At 41.8% G+C, this 10599-nt stretch overlaps 1 pseudogene; it reads right to left on the bottom strand.

The window, feature by feature from the left end:
- Window positions 1-10134: 10134 nt before the first annotated feature.
- On the bottom strand, window positions 10135-10233 carry LOC128592962 (uncharacterized; annotated as a pseudogene).
- Between the last annotated feature and the right edge of the window lie 366 nt (window positions 10234-10599).

Consider the following 10599-nt stretch of genomic DNA (forward strand, 5'->3'; position numbering starts at 1 on the left):
AATGCAAAGCAAAAAAAATTTGTGTGTGTGTGTGTATGAGAGAGGGAGAGACAGAGTCCCACTTTGTTGTCCTCAGTAGAGTGCTGTGGCATCACAGCTCACAGCAACCTCAAACTCTTGGGTTCAAGCAATTCTCTTGCCTCAGCCTCTCAAGTAGCTGGGACTACAGGCGCCTGGCACAATGCCTGGCTATTTTTTTTTTTTTTGTAGAGACAGAGTCTCACTTTATGGCCCTCGGTAGAGTGCCGTGGCCTCACACGGCTGACAGCAACCTCCAACTCCTGGGCTTAAGCGATTCTCTTGCCTCAGCCTCCCGAGTAGCTGGGACTACAGGCGCCCGCCACAACGCCCGGCTATTTTTTAGTTGCAGTTTGGCCGGGGCTGGGTTTGAACCCGCCACCCTCGGCATATGGGGCCGGCGCCCTACTGACTGAGCCACAGGCGCCGCCCAATGCCTGGCTATTTTTTAGAGATAGGGTCTCGGTCTTGTTCAGGCTGGTCTTACACTCCTGAGCTTAAGCAATCCACCTGCCTCGGCCTCCCAAGTGCTGGCATTGTGTGCTATTGATAACTGCACATTGGTTCTTAGGAATTGTAGATCTGACCCTGGCATCTGTTTGATAACCTAACATGAGTGTCTGCTTGCCACTGAGGTTCTGTTCACTGGCTTCTGGCTCATGCCTTTTACCTTGATCCCTTTGCAGAAACTCAGCTCATCGTCCAATTAGAGGGTGGGACATTTTATGCCATTTTTGTCACAGGTATTGTGATAGCTCAAATAGTGAAACATTTTACCTTTGAAAGAACTAATGAAACTGGCCAGGTGCAGTGTCTCACACCTGTAATCCTAGCACTCTGGGAGGCCGAGGCGGGTGCATTGCCTGAGTTCACAGGTTTGAGACCAGCCTGAGCAAGAGCGAGACCTTGTCTCTAAAAATAAATAAATAAATAAATAAACAAACAAACAAACAAACAAAATAGCCGGCCATTGTGGCAGGCACCTGTAGTCCCACCTCAGGCAAGAGAATCGCTTGAGTCCAAGAGTTTGAGATTGCTGTGAGCTATGATGCCATAGCACTCTACCGAGGGCGACAAAATAAAACGCTGTCTCAAAAAACAAAACAAAACACTGGGCGGCGCCTATGGCTCAGTGAGCAAGGTGCCGGCCCCATATACTGAGGGTGGTGGGTTCAAACCCAGCCCTGGCCAAAACTGCAACAATAAAATAGCCGGGCATTGTGACAGGCACCTTTAGTCCCAGCTACTCGGGAGGCTGAGGCAAGGGAATCACCTAAGCCCAGGAGCTGGAGGTTGCTGTGAGCTGTGTGATGCCACAGCACTCAACCATGGGTGATAAAGTGAAACGCCGTCTCTCTAAAAAAACAAACAAAAAATATTAAATTATTAAGTTGTAATTACCAATCACTGTTTTAAGGTATAAGTTGAAAATTAACTTGATTGAATAAATAAAAATAAATCAATTGTTGCCTTTGTTATAGACTAGTGTGTAGACAGGCTGCACAGGGATGACGCTCAAATTCTTGAAGCATTCCATATTTTAAAAGAAAAAAAAGACCAGGAAACAGGTAATGGTCAGGTGACCTCACCTGCAAGGAAGGGCAAGAACCAGTGTGACACAGTGTCAGTGGGTGGTTTCCACTTTAGTGACCAAGTGTCAGTTTTTATTTTTTTGTTTTTATTAAGTCATAACTTTGTATACTGATGCATTTATGGGGTTCAGTGTACTGATTTGATATACAATGCTTACATTGAACTAATTGAACTTACATCATCACAATTATACTCTTTTCTTAATAGTTTTGAAATGTACCATTGCATCATGCACCTTAGGTGAGGTCTCCCCAAATACCCTACCTTCTCCCACCTCCACGCTCCCCTCCCCTCTCTCTCCTCTTCTCTTCTACTTTTTGGACTGTAGGTATGTTTTACCATTCATATGAATGTGTAGGTGATTATATATTGATTTCATAGTAGTATTGAGTACACTGGATACCTTTTTCACCTTTTTTTTTTTTTTTGAGACAGAGTCTCATTATGTCTTCCTTGGTAGAGTGCTGTAGCGTCTCAGCTCACAGCAACCACAAACTCTTGAGCTTAAGCAATTCTCTGGCCTCAGCCTCCCAAACAGCTGGGACTACAGGCAGCCGCTACAATGCACAGCTATTTTTGTTGCAGTTGTCATTGTTAGTTAGCTGGCCCAGACTGGGTTCCAACCTGCCAACTTTGGTGTATGTGGCTGGCACTGTAATTACTGTGCTGTGGGCGCCAAGCCTTTTTTTTTTTTTTTTTTTTTTTTTTTTCTGTTCTTGAGATACTTTACTAAGAAGAATATGCTCAAGCTCCATCCAGGTAAACATAAAAGATGTGAAGTCTCCATCTTTTTATGGCTGCATAGTATTCCATGGTGTACATATACCACAAGTTGTTAATCCATTCATGGATCAATGGGCACTTGGGGTGTTTCCATGTCTTGGCAATTATGAATTGGGCTGCAATAAACATTCTGGTGCAAATGTCTTTGTTGTAAAATAACTTTTGATCATCTGGGTATATATCTACCTCGAAAATAAGACAGTGTCTGATTTTAAGGTGTGCTCCCAAAGATGCACTAGGTCTTATTTTCAGGGGACGTCTTATCTTTCCTGTAAGTAGGTCTTATTTTCGGAGGATGTCTTATTTTCGGGGAAGCAGGGTAGTAGAGGAATTACAGGATCGAACAGTAGTCTACTTTTACTTCCTTGAGTATTCTCCAAACTTCTTTCCAAAAAGGCTGTATTAGCTTGCATTCCCACCAGCAGTGTAAAAGTGTTCCCTTCTCTCCACATCCACACCAACATCTGTAGTTTTGGGATTTTGTTCTGTGGGCTAATCTTCCTGGAGTTAGATGATATCTCAAAGTGGTTTTGATTTGCATTTCTCTGATGATTAAGGATGATGATCATTTTTTCATGTGTTTGTAGGCCATGCTCCTGTCTTCATCAGAGAAGTTTCTGTTCAAGTCTCTCGCCCACATAGAAATGGGGTTATTTGTTCTTTTTTTATTGATTAGTTTTTCTCTGTAGATTCTAGTTATCAGACCTTTCTTGGAAGCATAACCTACAAAAATCTTCTCCCATTTTGAAGGTTGTCTGTTTACTTTACTTACTGTGCTCTTGGCTGTACAAAAGTTTTTTAGTTTGATCAGATCCCAGTAATGTATTTTTGGTGTTGCTTCAATTGCCTGGGGGATCCTCCTCATTAAATGGTCTCTCAGGCTGATTTCTTCAAGTGTTTTCCCTGAACTCTCTTCTAGTATTTTTATGTTTCATGTCTTTTATCCAGCAAGAATCAATTTTTGTTAATGGTGAAAGGCTAGTATCAGTTTTTTTTCTTTGTTTTTTTAATTGTTAAATCATAGCTGTGTACATTAGTGCAATCGCCTGTACCCATTCTAAGATGCACCATAGATGTGGCCCCACCCGTTACTCTCCCTCCACCAAAACCTCCCCCCTCCCTTCCCCTTCCTTGGCCCTTTCCCCATAGTCTTGTGCTATAGTTGGGTTATAGTCTTCATGTGAAAGCTATAATTTAGCTTCATAGTAGGGCTGGGTACATTGGATACTTTTTCTTCCATTCCTGAGATACTTTGCTAAGTAGAATATGTTCCAGCTCTATCCATGTAAACATGAAAGAGGTAAAGTCTCCATCTTTCTTTAAGGCTGCATAGTATTCCATGGTATACATGTACCACAATTTGCTAGTCCATTCATGGGTCCATGGGCACTTGGGCTTCTTCCATGACTTAGCAATTATGAATTGGGCTGCAATAAACATTCTGGTACAGATATCTTTGTTATATTGTGACTTTTGGTCTTCTGGGTATAAACCTAGTAAAGGAATTATAGGATCGAATGGCAGGTCTATTTTTAGGTCTCTAAGTGTTCTCCAAACATCCTTCCAGAAGGAACATATTACTGGGCATTCCCACCAGCAGTGTAGAAGTGTGCCCTTTCCTCCACATCCACGCCAACATTTCTGGTTTTGGGATTTTGTTATGTGGGCTACTCTTACTGGGGTTAGGTGGTATCTCAGAGTAGTTTTGATTTGCATTTCTCTGATGATTAAGGATGATGAGCTTTTTTTCATGTGTTTGTAGATCTTGCGTCAGTCTTCTTTAGAGAAGTTTCTCTTCAAGTCCCTTGCCCACCCTGAGATGGGGTCACGTGTTCTTTTCTTGTTAATACGTTTGAGTTCTCTGTGGATTCTGGTTATTAGACCTTTATCGGAGGTATAACCTGCAAATATTTTCTCCCATTCTGAGGGCTGTCTGCTTGCTTTATTCACTATGTTCTTGGCTGTGCAGAAGCTTTTTAGTTTGATCAGGTTCCAGTAGTGTATTTTTGATACTGCTTCAATTGCCTGGGGAGTCCTCCTCATAAAATATTCACCCAGGCCGATTCCTTCAAGAGTTTTCCCTGCACTTTCTTCAAGTATTTTTATAGTTTCATGTCTTAAGTTTAATTCTTTTATCTAGTGAGAGTCTATCTTAGTTAATGGTGAAAGGTGTGGGTCCAGTTTCAATCTTCTACAGGTTGCCAGCCAGTTTACCCAGCACCATTTGTTAAATAGGGAATCTTTTCCCCACTGGATGTTTTTAATTGGCTTGTCAAAGATCAAAATACAGTAAGTAGCTGGATCCATCTCTCGGTTCTCTATTCTGTTCCAGACATCTACTTCTCTGCTTTTGTGCCAGTACCGTGCTGTTTTGATCACTATGGATTTATAGTACAGTCTCAGGTCTGGTAGCGTGATTCCTCCTGCTTTGTTTTTATTGCTCAGTAATGTTTTGGCTATTCGAGGTTTTTTCTGATTCCATATAAAACGAAGTATTATTTTTTCAAGATCTTTAAAGTATAACAATGGAGCTTTAATAGGAATTGCATTAAAATTATATATTGCTTTGGGCAGTATGGACATTTTAACAATGTTGATTCTTCCCAGCCATGAGCATGGTATGTTTTTCCATCTGTTAACATCTTTGGCTATTTCTTTTCTTAGAGTTTCATAGTTCTCTTTGTAGAGATCTTTCACGTCCTTTGTTAGGTATATTCCCAAATATTTCATCTTCTTTGGCACTACTATGAAAGGAATAGAGTCCTTGACTGTTTGTTCGGCTTGGTTATTGTTGGTATATATAAAGGCTACAGATTTATGGGTGTTGATTTTGTAGCCTGAGACCTTGCTATATTCCTTGATCACTTCTAAAAGTTTTGTAGTAGAATCCCTAGTGTTTTCCAGATATACGATCATATCATCTGCGAAGGGTGAAAGTTTGATCTCTTCTGACCCTATGTGGATACCCTTGATTGCCTTTTCTTCCCTAATTGCAATGGCTAAAACTTCCATTACAATGTTAAAGAGCAATGGAGACAATGGGCAACCTTGCCTGGTTCCTGATCTAAGTGGAAATGATTTCAATTTAACTCCATTCAATACGATATTGGCTGTGGGTTTGCTGTAGATGGCCTCTATTAGTTTAAGAAATGTCCCTTCTATACCAATTTTCTTAAGTGCTCTGATCATGAAGGGATGCTGGATATTATCAAAAGCTTTTTCTGCATCAATTGAAAGAATCATATGTTCTTTATTTTAAGTTTGTTTATGTGTTGAATTACATTTATAGATTTACATATATTGAACCAGGCTTGAGACCCTGGGATAAATCCCACTTGGTCATAGTGTATAATTTTTTTGATGTGTTGTTGGATTCTGTTTGTTAGGATCTTATTGAGTATTTTAGCATCTATATTCATTAGTGATATTGGTCTATAATTTTCTTTTCTTGTTGGGTCTTTCCCTGGTTTGGGGATCAAGGTGATGTTTGCTTCGTGGAATGTGCTAAGTAATATTCCTTCTTTTTCTATATTTTGGAAGAGGTTTAGTAATATAGGTACTAGTTCTTCTTTAAAGTTTAGTTTGGTAGAATTCTGACGTAAAGCCATGTGGTCCTGGGCTTTTCTTTTTAGGGAGATTTTGTATAGTTGATGCTATTTCAGAACTTGATATATGCCTGTTCAACATTTCCACTTCGTTCTGGCTAAGTCTTGGTAGGTGGCGTGCTTCCAGGTATTGGTCGATTTCTTTCAGATTTTGATATTTGTGAGAGAAGAGTTTCTTGTAGTATTCGTTGAGGATTTCTTGAATTTCTGAGGGGTCTGTTGTTATTTCATCATTACCATTTCTGATTGATGAAATTAGAGATTTTACTCTTTTTTTCCTGGTTAGGTTGGCCAAAGGTTTATCTATTTTATTGATCTTTTCAAAAAACCAGCTTTTGGATTTATTGATCTGTTGTATAATTCTTTTGTTTTCAATTTCATTTAATTCTGCTCTGATTTTGGTTATTTCTTTTCTTCTCCTGCATTTGGGGTTGAAGTGTTCTTCTTTCTCCAGTTGCATGAGATGTCCCATTAAGTTATTGACTTCCTCTCTTTCCGTTTTCTTGAGGAAGGCTCGCAGTGCTATAAATTTCCCTCTTAGGACTGCCTTTGCAGTATCCCAGAGGTTCTGGTAATTCATGTCTTGACTGTTGTTTTGTTCCAAAAATATGGTGATTTCCTTCTTAATCTCATCTATAACCCATGTATCCTTCAGCATAAGGTTGTTTAGCTTCCATGTTTTTGTATAGATATGCAGGTTCCTGTTGTTATTGAGTTCAACTTTTATTCCATGATGGTCTGAGAAGATTCAAGGAATAATTTCTATTTTTTTAAATTTGCTGAGGTTAGATTTGTGGCCTAGGATGTGGTCGATTTTGGAGTATGTTCCGTGGGCTTATGAGAAGAATGTGTATTCAGTTTTGTTGGGATGAAATGTTCTGTAGATGTCTGTTAAGTCCAGATGTTGAATGGTTGAGTTTAAATCTAAAATTTCTTTGCTTAGCTTCTTTTTGGAGGATCTATCCAGGACTGCTAAAGGGGTGTTAAAATCTCCAACTACTATGGAAGTGGAGGAAATCGAGTTGCTCGTGTTTGTTAGAGTTTCTCTTATAAATTGAGGTGCGTTGTGGTTGGGTGCATAAATATTAATAATTGAGATCTCATCATATTGAGTATTATCTTTAACAAATATGAAGTGTCCATCCTTATCCTTAATTATTTTGGTTGATTTAAAGCCTATCGTTATGCTAAAACCACAAAACTCTGATTAAATAAAAGATCTAAATAAATGAAAATAAATAAATAAGGGCGGCGCCTGTGGCTCAAGGAGTAGGGCGCCGGTCCCATATGCCGGAGGTGGCGGGTTCAAACCCAGCCCCGGCCAAAAACCACAAAAAAAAAAAAAAAGAAAAGAAATAAATAAAGCCTATTGCGTCTGCGAACAGGATTGCAACACCTGCTTTTTTCTGCTTTCCATTTGCCTGGAATATAGATGACCATCCCTTCACTTTGAGTCTATATCTGTCTTTTAATGTAAGATGCCATTCTTGGATGCAGCAGATATCTGGCTTGAGTTTTTGTATCCAGTCCACCAACCTATGCCTCTTTAGAGGACAATTTAAACCATTCACATTAATTGAGAGTATTGATAAGCCTTTCAAGAGACCAGTGGACATTTTTAATCCTTTTACGACTGTGGAAGTTGGAATTTGATCAAAAATTTTTTGGGTGGGTTTACTTTTGTGGTGGAGAATTACGCTGGTCTTTATGGAGGATAGGTCTAAGAATGTCCTGGAGAGCTGGTATAGTTGTGGCAAATTTCTTCAACATGTGAATGTTGTTGAAGTATTTAATTTCTCCATCATGATTGAAGCTCAGTTTAGCTGGGTACAGGATCCTGGGTTGAAAGTTATTTTGTTTTAGGAGATTAAAAGTCAATGACCATCCTCTTCTAGCTTGAAAGGTTTCAGCAGAGAGATCTGCAGTTATTCTGATATTCTTCCCCTTGTAGGTAATGGTTTTCTTTCGTCTGGCAGCTTTCAGAATTTTCTCCTTCATATTAACTTTAGTGAAATTGATTATGATGTGTCTGGGGGATGTCTTATTTGGTTTGAGTCATGCTGGAGTTCTGAAACTGTCTGCTATCTGAATTTTGGAATCTCTTGGCATATCTGGAAAGTTCTCCTTCATAATCTCATGGAGAAGAGACTCTGTGCCTTGTGAAGCCACTTCGTCACTTTTGGGGATCCCTATAAGACGAATATTGGTTTTCTTCAAATTATCCGAGAGCTCTCTGAGAGAGTGTCTGTTTTTGCTCTCCATTTCTCTTCTTCTTTGAGGATTTGGGAGCATTCGAAAACTTTGTCTTCAGTGTCAGAAATCCTTTCTTCTTCTTGCTCCATTCTGTTACTGAGGGATTCTACTGTGTTTCTCAGATCTTTTAGGGATGCAACTTCTTGTCTCAATGTGTCGAAATCTTTGGTCCTTTGGTCTTTGAATCCATTGAATTCTTGAGATAACTTTTGGAATTCTAATTCGATCTTATTTGCTATCCAGATCCTGAATTCAATTTCTGACATCTCAGCTATTTGTTTGTGCATGGGGTCTTGTGCTGTTTCTGCCCCATTGATCCTTGGGGGAGTTGATCTACTCTGATTATTCATATTGCCAGAGTTTTTCTGTTGATTTTGCCTCATGATTGTTTTTCACCGTTGCCTCTGTCTGTCCTCAGAGTTGGGGAGGTGTCTCTCCAAGATTAGACCCCAGCGGGATCACTTTATTGTTGCTGGATCTTTGTAGGGAGTGACCCTGTGTAGTTCCTCTGGGGCTGTTCTAACTAGGGAGTTCTGGTTGTGGAAGCAGCTCCAGTTTGTGACACACCTGGATCCAGCAACAGGGCTGGGGGTGGTGCGCACGGTTCTGGGAGTGCCAGGCACCCAGTGACTTTGGCACAGAGAGCCCAAGGCTCCAGCAATCTCTGGCCAGGAGAAGAGCTCTGCGCAGACGCAGGGAGGGCTCCAAAGGGCACGCAGCTACCAGAGTCCCTGTCCAGATGAATGGGCTAGTGTGGAAGCTGGGAGGACACAGGAGGGAGGACGCAGGGTTGCGTGGCTCCCGCAGTTCCTGGTCAGGGAATGTGGAGGCCCGGTGGGTGCGGGTCACCGGTCGGGGGTCGCTGCACAGCTCTTATGGAGGTCTGGGTGGCGCCAAGCCCAGGAGTTTGAGGTTGCTATGAGCTGTGATGTCACGGCGGCACTCTACCCGGGGCAACAGCCCAAGGCTCCAGTGTGCCAAAGCCATCTCACTCTGCCCCTAAGGATTAAGGTGTAAGGCAGCTCAGTCCCCGCCTTTAGGTTGCTCAGTCAGTAGGTTACTTTGACCCGCCCAATCCTTGCTCTGAGACCCTGAGGGCGGAGCTTGCCGGCGGAGCTTTCACAATGGCTTCCTGCGCCCAGCTCAGTGGCTCAGTCTGGGGCCCCAGACAATGCCCAAAGTTCTCCACACTCCTGCTCAAGCTCTCCCCAAGGCAGTTCAACTGAGTGCCAAGTCCAAGAACACCGAAACAGTTCACAGGTAAGGCCTTTCCGGTTTGCAGTCTCACTGCTGCTTGTACTTAAGTTGCCGGCGTGATTAGGTCAATCGAACACACGCAACCACTTGCCAGTTTTCCACTGTTTTTGTCCTCCTCTTGGGGCCCAGAAGTCCCTTGCTGGCTCCCTGTATCCTCAAAGGGATGATTATAGGCAGATCCCACCAGCCAGAGATGCCTGGAGTCTTGTCTCCCCAGACTCGCTGTTCCCAGTTGCAAGCATATCAGTTTTTAGAAAAGGTTAGATTTTGACCAAAGAACAGTAAAACTGGCCACACCTTCCCCTCCCTAAGGCAAATATCTACTACGTAATTTTCCATCACAGTTTCATTTAATAAACATCAAAGTAGCATTCACAAAGTGCAAAGCCCTGAGCTGGGGAGGGACACAAAGATAAAAAGGCTCTGGAGAGACCCTCACAGAGAGGCACACACAATGATCTCAGTCCATCAAGAGTGTGGGCCTGTGTGGACTCAGGAAGTTAGCTCACTGCAGGGGAGCTCAGGCCACAGGGCCCTCCTAGTTCCAGGTCTGGCTCTTCCTCTTGTAGGTAAGGTTGCCTGACCACTGCCTGTTTGCTGATCTTTTCTATTTTGTTTTGTGTTTTAAAATATGAAACACTTCACAGATTTGTACATTATCCTTATGTTGGGGCCATGCTAATATTCTATCATTCCGATTTTAGTATTTGTGCTGCCAAAGCAAGCATTCTTTTTGTTTGTTTGTTTTTGAGTCAGGGTCTCCCTCTGTTGCCCTAGCTAGAGGGCAGTGGCACAATCATGGCTCATTGTAACCTCAAACTTCCGAGCTCAAGCAATCCCTTTGCCTCAGCCTCCCTAATAGCTGGGTCTCCTGGCATGTGCCACGATGCCTGGCTAATTCTTTATTGTTTGTAGAGATGAGGTCTTGCTGTGTTGCCCAAACTGGTTGCAAACTCCGGGACGCAAGCTATCATCCTACGTTGGCCTCCCAAAGTGGTAAGATTATAGGTATGAGCCACAGCACCTAGCCTAATTTTTTTAAAACAGGATAGTAGTTATTGTGATTATGAAGTTCAGACATTTAAGTGTT

The sequence above is a fragment of the Nycticebus coucang genome, chromosome 8 (genome assembly GCF_027406575.1).
Source record: "Nycticebus coucang isolate mNycCou1 chromosome 8, mNycCou1.pri, whole genome shotgun sequence".
NCBI lineage: Eukaryota > Metazoa > Chordata > Mammalia > Primates > Lorisidae > Nycticebus > Nycticebus coucang.